This window comes from Lethenteron reissneri, chromosome 48 (assembly GCF_015708825.2).
Source record: "Lethenteron reissneri isolate LAM-NWPU_2019-01 chromosome 48, ASM1570882v1, whole genome shotgun sequence".
In the NCBI taxonomy this organism is placed as follows: Eukaryota; Metazoa; Chordata; class Hyperoartia; order Petromyzontiformes; family Petromyzontidae; genus Lethenteron; species Lethenteron reissneri.
In genome coordinates, this window is record NC_083826.1 from 7,893,275 (window position 1) to 7,907,154 (window position 13,880).

General features: G+C 45.8%; 1 protein-coding gene across 1 annotated transcript in view; it reads left to right on the forward strand.

Annotated features, from left to right (window-relative positions):
- Positions 1–8,799: 8,799 nt before the first annotated feature.
- The window catches only part of LOC133354772 (voltage-dependent P/Q-type calcium channel subunit alpha-1A-like), a 200,697-nt gene continuing 195,616 nt past the window's right edge, over positions 8,800–13,880 (forward strand). Inside the window, exon 1 of the mRNA XM_061571878.1 lies at positions 8,800–8,852. The gene's annotated coding sequence lies outside the window, so the exon portion shown is untranslated. The remainder of the gene's footprint in view (positions 8,853–13,880) is intronic.

A 13,880-nucleotide genomic window follows, 5' to 3' on the forward strand; every position in this document is an offset into this window, starting at 1 on the left:
TCGGGGTGTGCGTAAGACGCGGTTGGCTATAGTTGCGTTACGCGCGCGACCTTCATTGGCATAGTGAGAGCAAAAGAGGTGCGTGGGTGTCCTGTGAGGGCCATCAGAGGAGGAGAGAGGAGGTAGAGGAGGAGTGAGTAGGGGGGGGGGGGGGTGTGCGTTAATTATTTCACGGCTCAACTGTCCTCCGGTGGCTCCAGACTGCACCCATCATCTATGGCCGTTCCTGATCATCGAGCCGCACCTGGAACCTCGCCGTGGGAGGAGAGGAAGTGTGCCCTGGTGTACGGTAGGTGAAGGAGGGAGGGTGTTGTCATGGCATGCTGCGGGCTCTTAAGGACAGCAGCTTACAGCACAGGAATGACGCGGCGCGACATGCAGCGCATCGGGACTGTACCGCGACCTGTTGGATTGTGCGTGGATGCAAAAGGAGCACAATCGCGAGTGTGCTCCAGACAATGCGAATTGTGTACGACGCGTTAATTAAATTGCGTGCGTGCGAGCCGTCATTCGTTGCAACAGCGTTCGGGATGCGAAACAAAGTAACGAAAATGGTAGTGCGAGTATATGTGTATACTGTATGTATATATACACACGCGTTGTGGCTAGTGGTAATGGTGCGATATGAATTCAAAAACACTTTTTTGACAGTGGTTTTCATAGCGCGAGGCTTGCTACGGTCAAACGCGGAATTTTCTGTGAAGAGCAAACAAGTGTCGAACGGCATATATGATGTAAGCACAAAGATCCACCGTATAGTCTGTAACAGACTGTAGGGGAAAGTGCTGTTAGCGAGCACCTATGAAGGCCGTTACGGTACACGAGAGTGTGAGCGGCCAATATTTCACGCCCGGCTGCCTTTGTCTCCCCGGTGCTGCCGTTTACGCACCGCACCAGGTACTCATTTAAGGTTGAGGCGACCTAGGGGAGGCCCAGGACCGGTTAAAATTTGCACCACTGTTAAACGCTCACGAGCGGGAATCGAACTCGGTCGCCGGGTTCGTCGCAGAGCAGCAATGCTACACCGCTGTCCCCACGTCGCATATGCAGACACGTACAGACACAGATAACGAGATTGATCATAAAAAAAAACACATATCCTCTGTGACAAAATTAGGTTTGGTGGGCAAAACGGATCGTGAAAATAAACCAAAAAGGCGACGGAATTAAATGCTGGAAGGAACGTGGACAATCGCGAATCGATAACCGGCGTGTATGCACCGCAGGATCGCCTACCAAGAATTATTTCCTTTTTGAGAGAGCGCCGCGCTTCGTGTGAGCATCCTTACAAAGCCCCCCCCCCCCTCCTGCGTCTCTGTGCTCTGGACGTGGTAATAAAGAGCGGACGTGAGCCGAGCGGCAGTTTGAACGGGGACTGCACGACGGGTGCACATCGGGTGGCGAGTGCTGGCGCAGTGGTTTAGATATTGCGTTTGTTGAACCCAGCGACTTCAGTACACGGCAGTAGCGTGGGGGGGGGGGCAGGCAGGGGGTGCCTTGGGCCCCCCTTGGTGGTCAAAGCTACGAGCTGGTGCCCCCCTTGACAACCGCCATAAGATATGTTTGCACCAACGGTGTAAAAGAACTACAACTTATTTAAAACTCGGTGAACATTTTTTTTTGGGGGGGGGGATATAATTTTTCATTTACGTTCCACGTTTCAGTTTAATTTAACGAGAGCAGTGACGTGATGTTGCAAATAGGTGCTACCACGGAGCGCGCCCCTACAGCGTTAAACGTTCGAGACCGTGAGCGTCACGACGATGTGATTAGGTCAAGAGTAGCCGCGTTATACAAATAGCCAAGGTGTGACCGTGCGAGACAAACTAAACATTGGGGCGCCACGTGACCGATTACCGCACCCCCTGGAGCTGATAATGTAGTCAATACGCCACTGGTTCACGGCTAACATCAGTGGCGAGTTGTATGTGAGCCGGTCCTGAGCATGCTCCACAAACCCGCACTTACTATTGTGGTGGGGTATGATATTAAAAAAACTAAACATACTAATAGGGGTTTTCCCCTTTTTTCTGGCAACAAAACTGACACCTTTTGCAAGGAATCATGTTTACTTTAACCACAATACTTGCAGTCAAATGCAAACAAAAACAATACTCTGATAATTTATGCATTGTCTTTGAAACTGATTGGTCCACACCAGAGACAGCTTTCTTTAGAGCCTAGTCTCATATGGTGCTCGACCAGATGACCCCAAAAGGCACACAGTTCAAAAACAACGCACTACCAGAGTAATGAGAGTTCGGGGTGAGCAGCTACATCATGGGACCTCCTTTGCCAGTACCAAAATATACTTAGTTGTATGTGAAACTAAACATGTTACAAGAATGCATTATTTACGATTGTTAACAAATACACTTTACAGCTTTCCCTCGCTGCGTGCGCGTTCGATTTGTGCAATGTCGCGTGTTACGCAGTTCGCCAGTTTATACCCAAAAATCACTGTATCGTGCGGTTTGAATTTCACTCGGCAGTACGCGGCATTTGACGCTGTAGGGGGCGCGCTGCGTACTGCCGCGGACTGCAAGACGCGAGTCGGCAGGCAGCTGTCTCCTCGTGCGGTGTGTCGCGTTGCGCGTGCCCTTTTGTTTGAGAAACGCATCATCTGCAACTGCTGCTACCGCGTAAAGCGAGGGAAACACCTCTAATGAACGAATTGTTAAGAATAGCAACGTGCAAGTGGTTTAAAAAGGCGTTGGGAGACATTCATCCAGCAGTGGATTGATAGAAACGCGTCCCCTTTTGTTTGAGAAACGCATCATCTACTACTGCTGCTACCGCGTAAAGCGAGGGAATCACCTGTACTCCACGAATCATTAAGAATAGCAACGTGCAAGTGGTTTAAAAAGGCGTTAGGAGACATTCATCCAGCAGTGGAATATTAGAGGGCTTTCAAATATATGCGTGTCAAATATATATCTATGCACCACGTGGGAATGCGTTAGTTGCAATGGTGAACAATGCATTTCGGTTTTTTTGTCCATGCTATTAATAGTCACAGTGGAAGTGGTAGGGAAAGGTGAGGATCTTATTTGCCACCCCCCCCTCCCCAAGGGTAACATTTCCACGAGTAAATACAGCGAGTACGTGGGCGGGTTGTTCTAACCCAGTGGTTCTTACCCTGGGGCGCACGCACCCCGTGGGGCGTGCGAGATGCCCTTTCTGGGGGTGCGCGACATGGCCAGATCTTTTTTTTTAAGATAAATCCACGAAACGCAAATTAAGCACGGGAACGTACGTACCTTACTTTGTTCCGTCAACCCCTATGCATTTATTAACATTACACATACTTCTTTTTAGACAATTGAGAACCATTTGAGGTGGCAGCAAAGGTTAAGAACCACTCTTATAATTGAAACCACGCCGATTTAAGGTCGCCTTCTCTTGTGCACGCGGAGCGGATAGATTCATTCGTTCCCCAATGCAGACTTCACGCTCGAGCGATGCCCACTCAACGCTGGCCCCTGGGTTAACAGCGCACGTGCCGGGAACTCTGCCCCCATCCCAAAAATAGTGGCAAATTAGCTCGTTAGCGTGCACAGCCCTCTCTTCGTCAATCCACTGCTAGATGTGCGTCTCAACACTCCCGCGCGTGTGTCGTGGGGATGGGGTGGGGAGGTGTTTATTTGACAATACTTCGCCACGTAGGTCATTCCGGATTTGGCGAAGCGGGGCCAGGATCATTTCAGGTACCACTCGCCGTTATTGTCAGCCATGGTCATTGATGGATTTGCACTACTGCCATACATTGAAGGTAACTGGAGTCTGTACCATTGTACATATTCATTGTCCATCATCAGCAGCCATTGTTTATCCACTGCTGGATGTACGTCTCCCCAAGCCATCCCCGCCCTTCACGTTCCTGTATAATGACAACAAAACATTGCTTAAATCGCCATCATTATCAGAGGCACCTATGCACCGCCGATCTGATCACTAAAGCTTGCTTGCATACCTGTTGCGCGCTAAACGCGTTGTCATTTGCTCATCAGCCCAGGAATAATCCGATTAATTTGACTTCAAAGGACGCGGCTCTGATCGTAGAGCTCTGTTGGGAATGAAATCTACTTGAGGATGAAAGGAAAGGTTTAGGCAGCGAGCAAATATCTCACTGTGGGTAGCATGTGGCATGCCAAGAGCAGTGTGGGCCTATAGGGCCGCTTGTATGTATGTATGTACTGTGTTGAATGTCTTTCGCACCGTTCGTAGCCAACCGTGCTACAATGGGAAGCACTTTCTGTAGGAGCTTCCATGGCACTGCCCAGTAACTGTGACGTAGATATTGGCAGCTGCCAGAAAGTCCCCTGCCATTGACCTCAGAGGACCCCAAAGAATATGTTCGGCAGTCATTCAAGCGCAACAATCAATGCTCACTTTGCTGGATTTTCGTGGGAGAGAGAAATGACACTAAAGTCAAAGTGATTTCCTGCTCAAATGAGCATTTGAGACAGTGCTCAGTTCCCGTAAATCTCACTGAGACAGCGGTAAACATTCCAGATTCGTAGGACAATCACTTTTGACTTCCCCCACGAAGCGATACTGGACACAGTTTATCGATAGCAGAGAGCTGATGGGCCGAGTCAACCCCCAAGAAGTATTTGAACTTGCGAGATTCCCAATGAGAGCCACTCTACTGCTGAGCGATCTGGCCGATTAAAAGTTTTTTTTTAACGAAGCATGATTTTTCTCTCAAGACGAAACTGCTCAGCAAAGGAATGCCTCCTGAGAAAGTTTTACTGTCGTGAGCCGGTCTTCTTACATGCTGATGTTCGAATGGGGCTTATGACGATCGTTGTTGCACAGATCAAAAGGGAGTGGTGATGATAATGATGGAGCTATTGATCCATTTAAAATATTTACATATTTATGGGGCCCACCTTTCAAGTGTATTGCAATTGTGCCATCAGCATCATGTCATGAGATGACACATCCATTCTGAAATCTTGCAGAGCGTTACGCCCTATGTGTCAGAGATTTTCCAAACGACTTATCCCAGAATATACTCGTCAAGTGGCCGTATTACCCTTCACAAAGTAGGATTTGCACTTTCCCATGCGCTCATCTATGAAATTATTGTATGACAGTCAACCCAAGATTCTCCGGGCTGTAATTTCGGCAAATGTATTGTAAAACAAAATATCTAAGTTTTTTTCGCGCAGTCGTTAATGGTCATGCTGAGACAATAAACTCGCTACGCTTAAGAACTTGCTTTGATCGTGGATGGCAGCCAGAATACAAATGCTGAATATCACTCGTGTCAGCTCAGCGCCCCCACCTCTAAACCACCCGGCCCACTGCCGATGGAGGAATTCTTATTCAGTGGTCCTGGCTGGGGTGAACATGCCGTTGTTATTTTAAAATTTTGGCGGAGGATATGACAATAGTAGAGATGAAAATGGAGTTGATGGTGGCGATTATGATGATTGAAGATGTTGATGATGACGGAATTCTTCCTGAGCAATTTTTCCAAACATCGCTTACCGTAGTTAATTATTACATATAATTGAGTGATATTGCTGAAATCAGGTTGTGATGAAGGATCTACAGATGAAAGGGATAATGATGTTTATGTTAATGATCTCCCTTGATAATGAGGATCATATATTGTCACGACAATCATCATCATCATCGCCATTGTCAATCCAGGCGGTCACCACCATCTCTCACAATCCAATGATATAATAATTCACCGAACATCTGTGCACGAACCAATGTCATTACTCCATCTTTTTCACTGGATGTCGTTTCAGGCACGTCCCATTCCTTGGCTGCCACTCAATCACTATCCTTGAGAGAGTGACAGCTAAAGAATCATCGCTCCTAGCGACATGCCCTGCCCAGGACCTTTCTAAACACTCTCAAAGCGCGTGCTTTGCAAATCCGCGTGCTTCTCGTTCTGCCACTCGATGTCACGTGAGCGGAACAATTATACGAATCTAACAATGATAAGTTAATTTTATAGAGCGCCATTCATGCTAATTGTGTCCCACAACGCTGCACATGAATTAGAAATGGATGTATGACGCACTTATGTAATTATCTATTATATATAATTTAATATATTCAATATTAATTATATATTATACGCATATATATAATCATGCACCTCGCCTTCTTGGCGCACTTTTCAGTTCACGTGTTTTTGTCAATACCCATGCTTATGCACGAATGTAATCTTATTTGTATATTAACTGACTCTTCACCCATCCACACACACGCACCCTCCAACTTTTTGTTTCCAATGGTATAGTCTTTCAATATGCGGCACACAAATCTGCCGTGTCTCTCCAGCAGAGAGGAGAGCCGTGCAGTAACCACATGCTGTTTATAGTCTATTTGCCACACGCTGCAGCCCGTATGCATAGCCCGCTTGATGGGCCTTGACGCGAGATTGTCTTCAGCGCCCACTGCGTCTTGATTTAGACATTTTTATTCCTCCATTTCCCATTTGACACAAATATTACATGGGCTTTCACAAGCGACACATTGGGGGTGCGGCGATGGCTAAATGTTGACTCCCTTGCCTGGTAAACAGGATGCCGTGGGTTCGATCCCGATCCCGATCCTGACGCCTGTTGTATATTTAGAGTTTGCGTGTCGCTTTCCGCGCGGTCGCGTGGATTTGTGTCTCTGGGTCCTCTGGTTTTCCCCTCCACATTTAGAAACGTGCATTTAGATTATTTGACTGCCATCAAATTTTCACCTGATAAGCTGCTTCCTTGAGCTATCATATGTGGCCAGGTCGCTTCTGAAAAAGGGCTACGGAGCTGAGTGGGCCTATCTTGGTAAACATAAAGAAATAGCGATATAGGTTTATTCATAGACACCGTGACGATGAAACAACCGGCTGGGCATCTGCCACCACCGCTGGATCGTTCGCTCCCATGCCATTCTCGATTGACGTGCACCGCAGGTGAGAAATGTTAGACTTTTGAGAATAAAAACAAAAACCGTCTCAAAGCCGACTGCAGCTAGACCCCCCCCCACCCCGTAACGCAAGCAGCTGATTTACGTGCAGTCTACCGTGACGCAATATATGGCGAGTAATACCAATGGTAGCAATTATGTACCGGGTGATCGCCTCACCGAGTCTCAAGACGGTGTTTCTGTTGGTGACCTACACCACAGTGGCGTAGCATCGCTGGCATCGGCCCTGGTGCAAGACGTAAAGTGGTGGCCCCCTGCCCAATTTCACCACCCCTCACCCCCCGACCCTTCTTCAAAAGGCCGGCACCACGGCCTCCCTCTGACCCATGGCCCTGGTGTAGTTGCATCTCCTGCACATTCGGCAGCTACGCCACGGGTCCTATATTTAGATATTTGGATAACTCATTTCAAGAGTGTTGGCTTTAATGCGGCCATCTGCTGGCCACCTCGCAGCTCCACACCTACAACACCTGGCAAGTCTGGTGGTCATCAGTCCAAGTATGAAGTTCACTCAGGTCTTGTGCAGACACACGCACACGTGTTCCTATGATTACTGTTGTTACATTGTTTTTGTAGCGCTATTTTGGTGATTTTGAAAACATGGGTAATCTAGATTGTATTATGGTTGTTATTGTTTGACTTGCATCACACTGGGATTTTTGCACACAGCGGTTTTTTTTTAAGATTTGCTACTTTATCCAGGATGTTTCTGTTGTGTGTCATCGCTTTAAGATGTTCTCCGTTCACAATTTTGCTTGTTGTGGTTGCACCCGACTTAAGAGCCGCATGGTTCACAGGACTATACCTAATAAATGAAACTTGAAAGTATGAACCAAGCTTATTCCCGCCTATCTTCTTACATCTGATAAGGGCAGGGTGTTTATGATGGACAGTGTAGGTGAGTGTGTTGTAGTGTTGGCGATTGACCTTTGCACTTTGATTTCACCCTCCCAGTTGCTGTGCACAGCATCGATCTCAAGAGATGCTGTTAGTTACGTAGCATGTACAGACGTTTTCTTTAATATCTGTTGTATTGTAAGTAATTGATAAAAAAGAATACGACTCACCCAATTCATCGGCTAGTTTTGGTTACTCGACGCTTAAAATTCACTCAGCAATCGACACATCCCAAATGAATGTGTCAAAATAAAAACATTTAAATTTTATTTGGCGCATTCTCTTTGTGCCGGGAAACAACAAAAGGATAAAGCACGCGAATGCAAACACGTGTCTTCGATTTTTTTCGAAGGACATCAAGTAATGAAAAAGCAATTTCATTTTCATTTTCTGGATTGAACGGTCTGGTGCAATCAGTCAAGGGAAAAGTGAATTAGGAATGGCAGCTACACTAGGCGGTGGCAGTTTCCGTGCTATTGAGGTGCAAGACAGATTAAGCGTGGCTGGATTACGGGACCAGCCCCACGTGCATCCGTCCCGCTCACTCTCCACCGTCACCCTCTTGCAGTTTGGAGGCTGCTGTGCCACGCCGTGTGGCACAAGCTGAGCCCGAGGTCCAGGGACGTGGAGGCAGACGAAGGCAACATCAGGGAGGAGGCGCATATCTCCAGGGAGACGTTGGGTCTGCGGCAGGAGGAGGAGCTGGTGGGAACAGGCAAGGGGCGAGCTCCCAGGCAGCTGTTGGAGGAGGATGCTCGCTCCGGGCTAGAAGGAGACGGCTCATCTTCTGTCGGAGATTCAAGTTCGCAGGAGCCGTCGTGCTGCGTGGAGGCGCTCAGCTACTATCACGCCGTGTACAGCGTGAGGGTGGACGAGGCGACGATGGATCCCGTCTGCGGGAAGGATTCTCCCCGGAGCACGGCAAGAGGCTCACGGGGAAGGAAGGGAGCGGCCAGGGCAGCCCTCGGCAGCAAAGGCAGTGGATCTCAAGCACGGCGCGCGGCATGGGAGTGAGTACAACCTTTTGTAGAACTCTGGAATCTGGGAGGAATTGGGGAGTGGGGGGGTGTTCATGGTGAGTAGAATGTAGAGCAGGTAAATTATTGATAGGGTTTTTTTGCCGTTTAAAGCAACGCCTTATCCGTCAAGCTGCAGGTGAATTATAGGATTAACATTACAACCCCGCCAGAGTCAGAAAGCGATTGTGGATTAGCCCGCATGGTAATTCGGCGGGGTTGCATTGCTGTCAGCTGGAAGGGTTAAAAATAAGAACATAAATATTGAACACAACTGTGTCATACGTTCACGTGGTTGTGCAAGAAGTTCTTGTTATTTTTTTACAACACGATGAAGTGCACACTCGAGTTGAAAATATTGTGGAAGAATGCATTCTGACACAACCGATAACGCCTAGAAATGTGCTCCTTAGTGAAGAGAACAAAAATAATCAGAAATCATTTGCGCTGGATTCAGATTTAATCGCGCCACTCGTGGGAGCCCAATCAGAGCTGTCAAACATTTAAATATACAGTACTGTACTCACATAGTATATACATCATATATAAATGTCTGACAAGTGCACTGATATATAGGCTCACAAAGCTGCACAGCGAATTCAGCTTCATCGGATGACTCATAGATGAACAGGTCCCATATATTAATACCATTATGTATACAAAAATATTCTTTATTGGACTTGTAAACCCACTGGAGTCTGGCCGGATGTGTTAAGTAAAATAAATTTTGTTCCAAATGTCTGAATCTTCAGTGCAAAAATCTGAATCTTCACTGCAGTCCTAAGACAGTTACAATAATGGCATTTATTGTCCAGAAGAAAAAAAAACTGAATATCAATGCTCCTTTGATTTGAAAGTTATTCTTAGAAGATGGTTTGCACATGGACGGGAACCGATGGAAAAAAAATCCACCATTCATTAAAAGGTCCGCACGGATGGGTGAGAAACCCGCCCACTTTTTGTGTGATGCCATCTCCTGGCCCCGTTACAGCCCAGCGGGAAATAGCAGTTTCACAAAGAACGAGAGAGTTCCACTCCAAAGCCTAGGAATTACAGGCGTGCGCGCAACCGCATCGGGCCAAATGTTTGGCGACACACGTACGTGACACATTCAGTTGCCAACAAAACACATCAACCGCCCCCCCCCCCCCTAATGATTTCCCCGTCCCGTGTACGCGTCTCACTGGTTTTGTTGTTCTAATATATAGCGCCTCCCATTGCTGGCAGGGACAGCGTGTGCGTAATTACGTGCACACGAGCGTACCCGTAAACAATTTACGCACAGTTTGACCCCGGGCCAAAACGATTGTACGGCTTCGCGAAAACCGTATGGGCGCCGCGCCGCCTAGCGAATGCGTGAGCCCTGCGTGGAGCCAATGGTCCTCTCACCCGCGGCTCTGTGTGCGAGCCGCTCGCTGCTGTGTTGATGGCTGCGGAGAGAAGGGCGCTGTCCGTGGTGCTGAAGGCTGCCTCGGGCAGTGAGCAAGTTGTCCAATCCTGGGGGGGTTATGACAATGCATTGATTTCGAAATCGATTCATGTTCGAAATCGATTAATATGAACAATGAAGAATCAACATACACTATTCGTGCATGTATGCATGCATCTAAGTTGCAGCGTAACACTTGTTTGATTTGAGTTGAGGAAAATGAAATTAAAGTGATATGCCAATGTAATACTTAGACTGATTCAGCAAATACAGCGCTGACAAAAGACAAATAGTTCACTGCTTTAGCCCACCGGTCTGTTGAAGCTTAAAACCATAACATTTACAATTTGAGTACGACGTTTCACGCTTCAACACACCTGTAGGCTAAAGCAGTGACCTATTTGTCTTTTGTCAACGTGACACTTTTTTACTGATTGGCCGTGTCGGGTGGTGGAGGGTTACGACACATTTATAAATAACGCGATCTAAACCCAAAAAACGTTGATAATGAATAATATTGGTCGCGAAAGCCCTACGTGTTAAACAAATACAGGGCTGTCCGTAAACGACTATAACAATACCTTGATCAACCCATTAGCATTGCTGATTAAGGCTCACAATTCACGCATCTAATTTGGAGTGTAAGGATAGCTGTTATGTTTCAATGCAGGCAAATTATAGTGAAATTATATCGCAGTGTAACATGGAGACTCGTGGATCCTAATCAGAGCTGTACAAGATTCTGAGTAATTCCAGAAAATGTGCAATAATTGATTCCTGAACTGAATCGTGATGCCGAATTGTAGCGATTGCTGTTGGGCATCGGCGTGTCGTCAACCCCCATTTCCACCTCCCCACCCGCGTCCCTCTCCTCTCGGCGAATCGTAAATCGGGACAGCGATTTCACTCATTATTTAGTTTTGTTTACTTTTATCAGTTCAATGTTTCTCTAGTTTTGTTGTGGTTATTTCACATGTGGTTGCTCAACTCGCCCGACTGTTACATTGGCAGATGTGTGTATTATTGCATATATTAAAACCCCATCGATTCTTAACACAAACTTAGAGGCATGATGTATGATGAACCTTGAAAAATCGATATTAATGAATCAATGCATCATAAAATCGTCTACTAAAGGCTGCATCTAGTGCAGTGGTTCTTCACCTGGGGTGCACGCACCTCCTGGGGGTGCGATACATGGCCAGGTTTTTTTTAGAAGGTAAATAATCGAATCACAAATTAAGCAGGGCCACGTACGATTGAGAACCAAAGGGGTGCAAGACTGCAGTTAAGGTTAAGAAACCACTTATCTAGTTATGAGTGTCTGCCTATGATACAGCACTGCGGAGCTGTCCGTGGTGCTGAAGACGCCCGCTTTTTATGAGCGGCTGTCTGTGATGCTAGAAGGCAAAGTAGCTTCATACGGCATAGGGCAGGCAGAATGGCATTAACCGTGTCTTCGCAATTCAATGTGGATACCTAAGCCCCGTAAATGAAGACGGCTGTTCACATTGCCAGCACGCTTGATTTTCAACCTAAATTTACCGTCTGCAAGTAGAATATCCTGCATCTTTTAAATGCTTGTTGCACATTTTTTGCACTCACCTGCCGAGGTTTATATGATTTATTTTGCGATTGTCAAAGCGACATTAGACGCAGTGATTTTGTACACATATTAAAATCCACTCGCGATATGCTATTTGTTGTGGATGGCAATATGTTCACGAGCTAAATGCCAATGTTGAGGCCTGCCAGCCAGGATGAAAGGGCTTCAGGAAAGAGAGTTCGTGCATTTCGATTTAAAGCTTTCGTGACTGCAGGGATTCATCTTCTTGGTTCTTTCGGCAAAGTCACGTAGAAGGGAAGTAATAAAATAATAAAAATAAAACATAATAAAATAAAATAATTCTCACGACGTTTCGGCTACAACGCAAGACGGCTGCTTGCGTTGTAGCCGAAACGTCGTGAGAATTATTTTATTTTATTATGTTTTATTTTTATTATTTTATTACTTCCCTTCTACGTGACGGTTGCTTGCGTTGTAGCCGAAACGTCGTGAGAATTATTTTATTTTATTATGTTTTATTTTTATTATTTTATTACTTCCCTTCTACGTGACGGCTGCTTGCGTTGTAGCCGAAACGTCGTGAGAATTATTTTATTTTATTATGTTTTATTTTTATTATTTTATTACTTCCCTTCTACGTGACTTTACCGAAAGAACCAAGAAGAAGAGTTCGTGCAGTTGTTTTGCTCCTATATTACACCAATGAAGGAGCTCATACTATGAGCGATATTGACATACAAGCAACAAGTCGTGAACACTCCCTGCTTCCTAAAGAATTGATCGTGACACTCCACAGTAGGTAAACCACTTGATTCACTGATGATGATGACGATGATTATATATCTTTACGGATTTAGCATGAGACCTACAGTAATGTAAACATTTGGGATGAGTCTGCCCTATGAATGAAACCAATATACTGGAAATCTGTGAAATTTCGTCCAATATAAATCATTATTGAGATTTTAATTCAACCTCGGAACCATAATTTTGGGGTCCCAAATTCTACATTTCAGTTTACGGCTTCATGTAGTTTTAAGCATAAACTACATTTGTGTAAAACATCAGCTTTCTAGCTCGTTTCAAACATAATACATATTTGCTTCATTGAAGTTTGTCTATGGGTATGAGATGCTTTAAATGCAGTATATATTTTGTATATGGCAGGCATTGTTCCATGAATCGAAAAATCGAGGAATGTATGTTTCAGCAATGTATCTGTCACGAGTTTCTGAATGTGCACGATATATAGGCACGAATCATATATAGATATAAACAAACAAGCATTTTGGAAGAAATGAAGTAGTCATGTTTTTATTACACACTAATCTAGATAATCATTGTCTCGGTCAATACATTATTAATGATAGTCATATCGTGAATTCCGGTCTCTGTTGTTATCATTTAAAAAACCTGATGAATAATGCTCGGCAATCCGTTAATGTCTTATGAACGAGCTTAGCACACGGTGTATTCATCACCTATTCTTCAATCACTATTGGATAAATCCGACTTATTCGAAATATCCAACGACAGTATTGCGGTTTGCACTTTTTATTTTAAATGTTAATCAACAGTAAAAAAAAACAAATGTTTACACTCATTATCTTGTGGAGCAACGTAGAAGCCACTGGCGTAAAAAAAAAAACCCGATTTACATAGAAATTGTAACAAAAAATCACATATCGCAGCCTGCTGTCTAGCGAGACTAAATATACTCGAATTACGCATTTAGCGGCACACGTGGGGGGGGGGCTTTGTTGAGGTTGCATGCGAGCCCAGAAGCCTCAGAGAGCCCTTCTTGCTGGTTCGCTTCGGGTTCCCCACGGGCATTCGCGTACCTCGGTAGAGCCCCAGCCAACGCTCGCTCATCGCCTGCTTGCATCCCGTGTGCCTCCCCCCCCCCACCCTTACGTGCGAGTGAAGAGAGCGTTGCTCACACGCTCTCTCCCCTCGTTTGGTATTCATCCAAGAGCTGTGCGCCCTCTTCCCTCTGTATCCGCCCCCCCCCCTTCCCCCATACCAC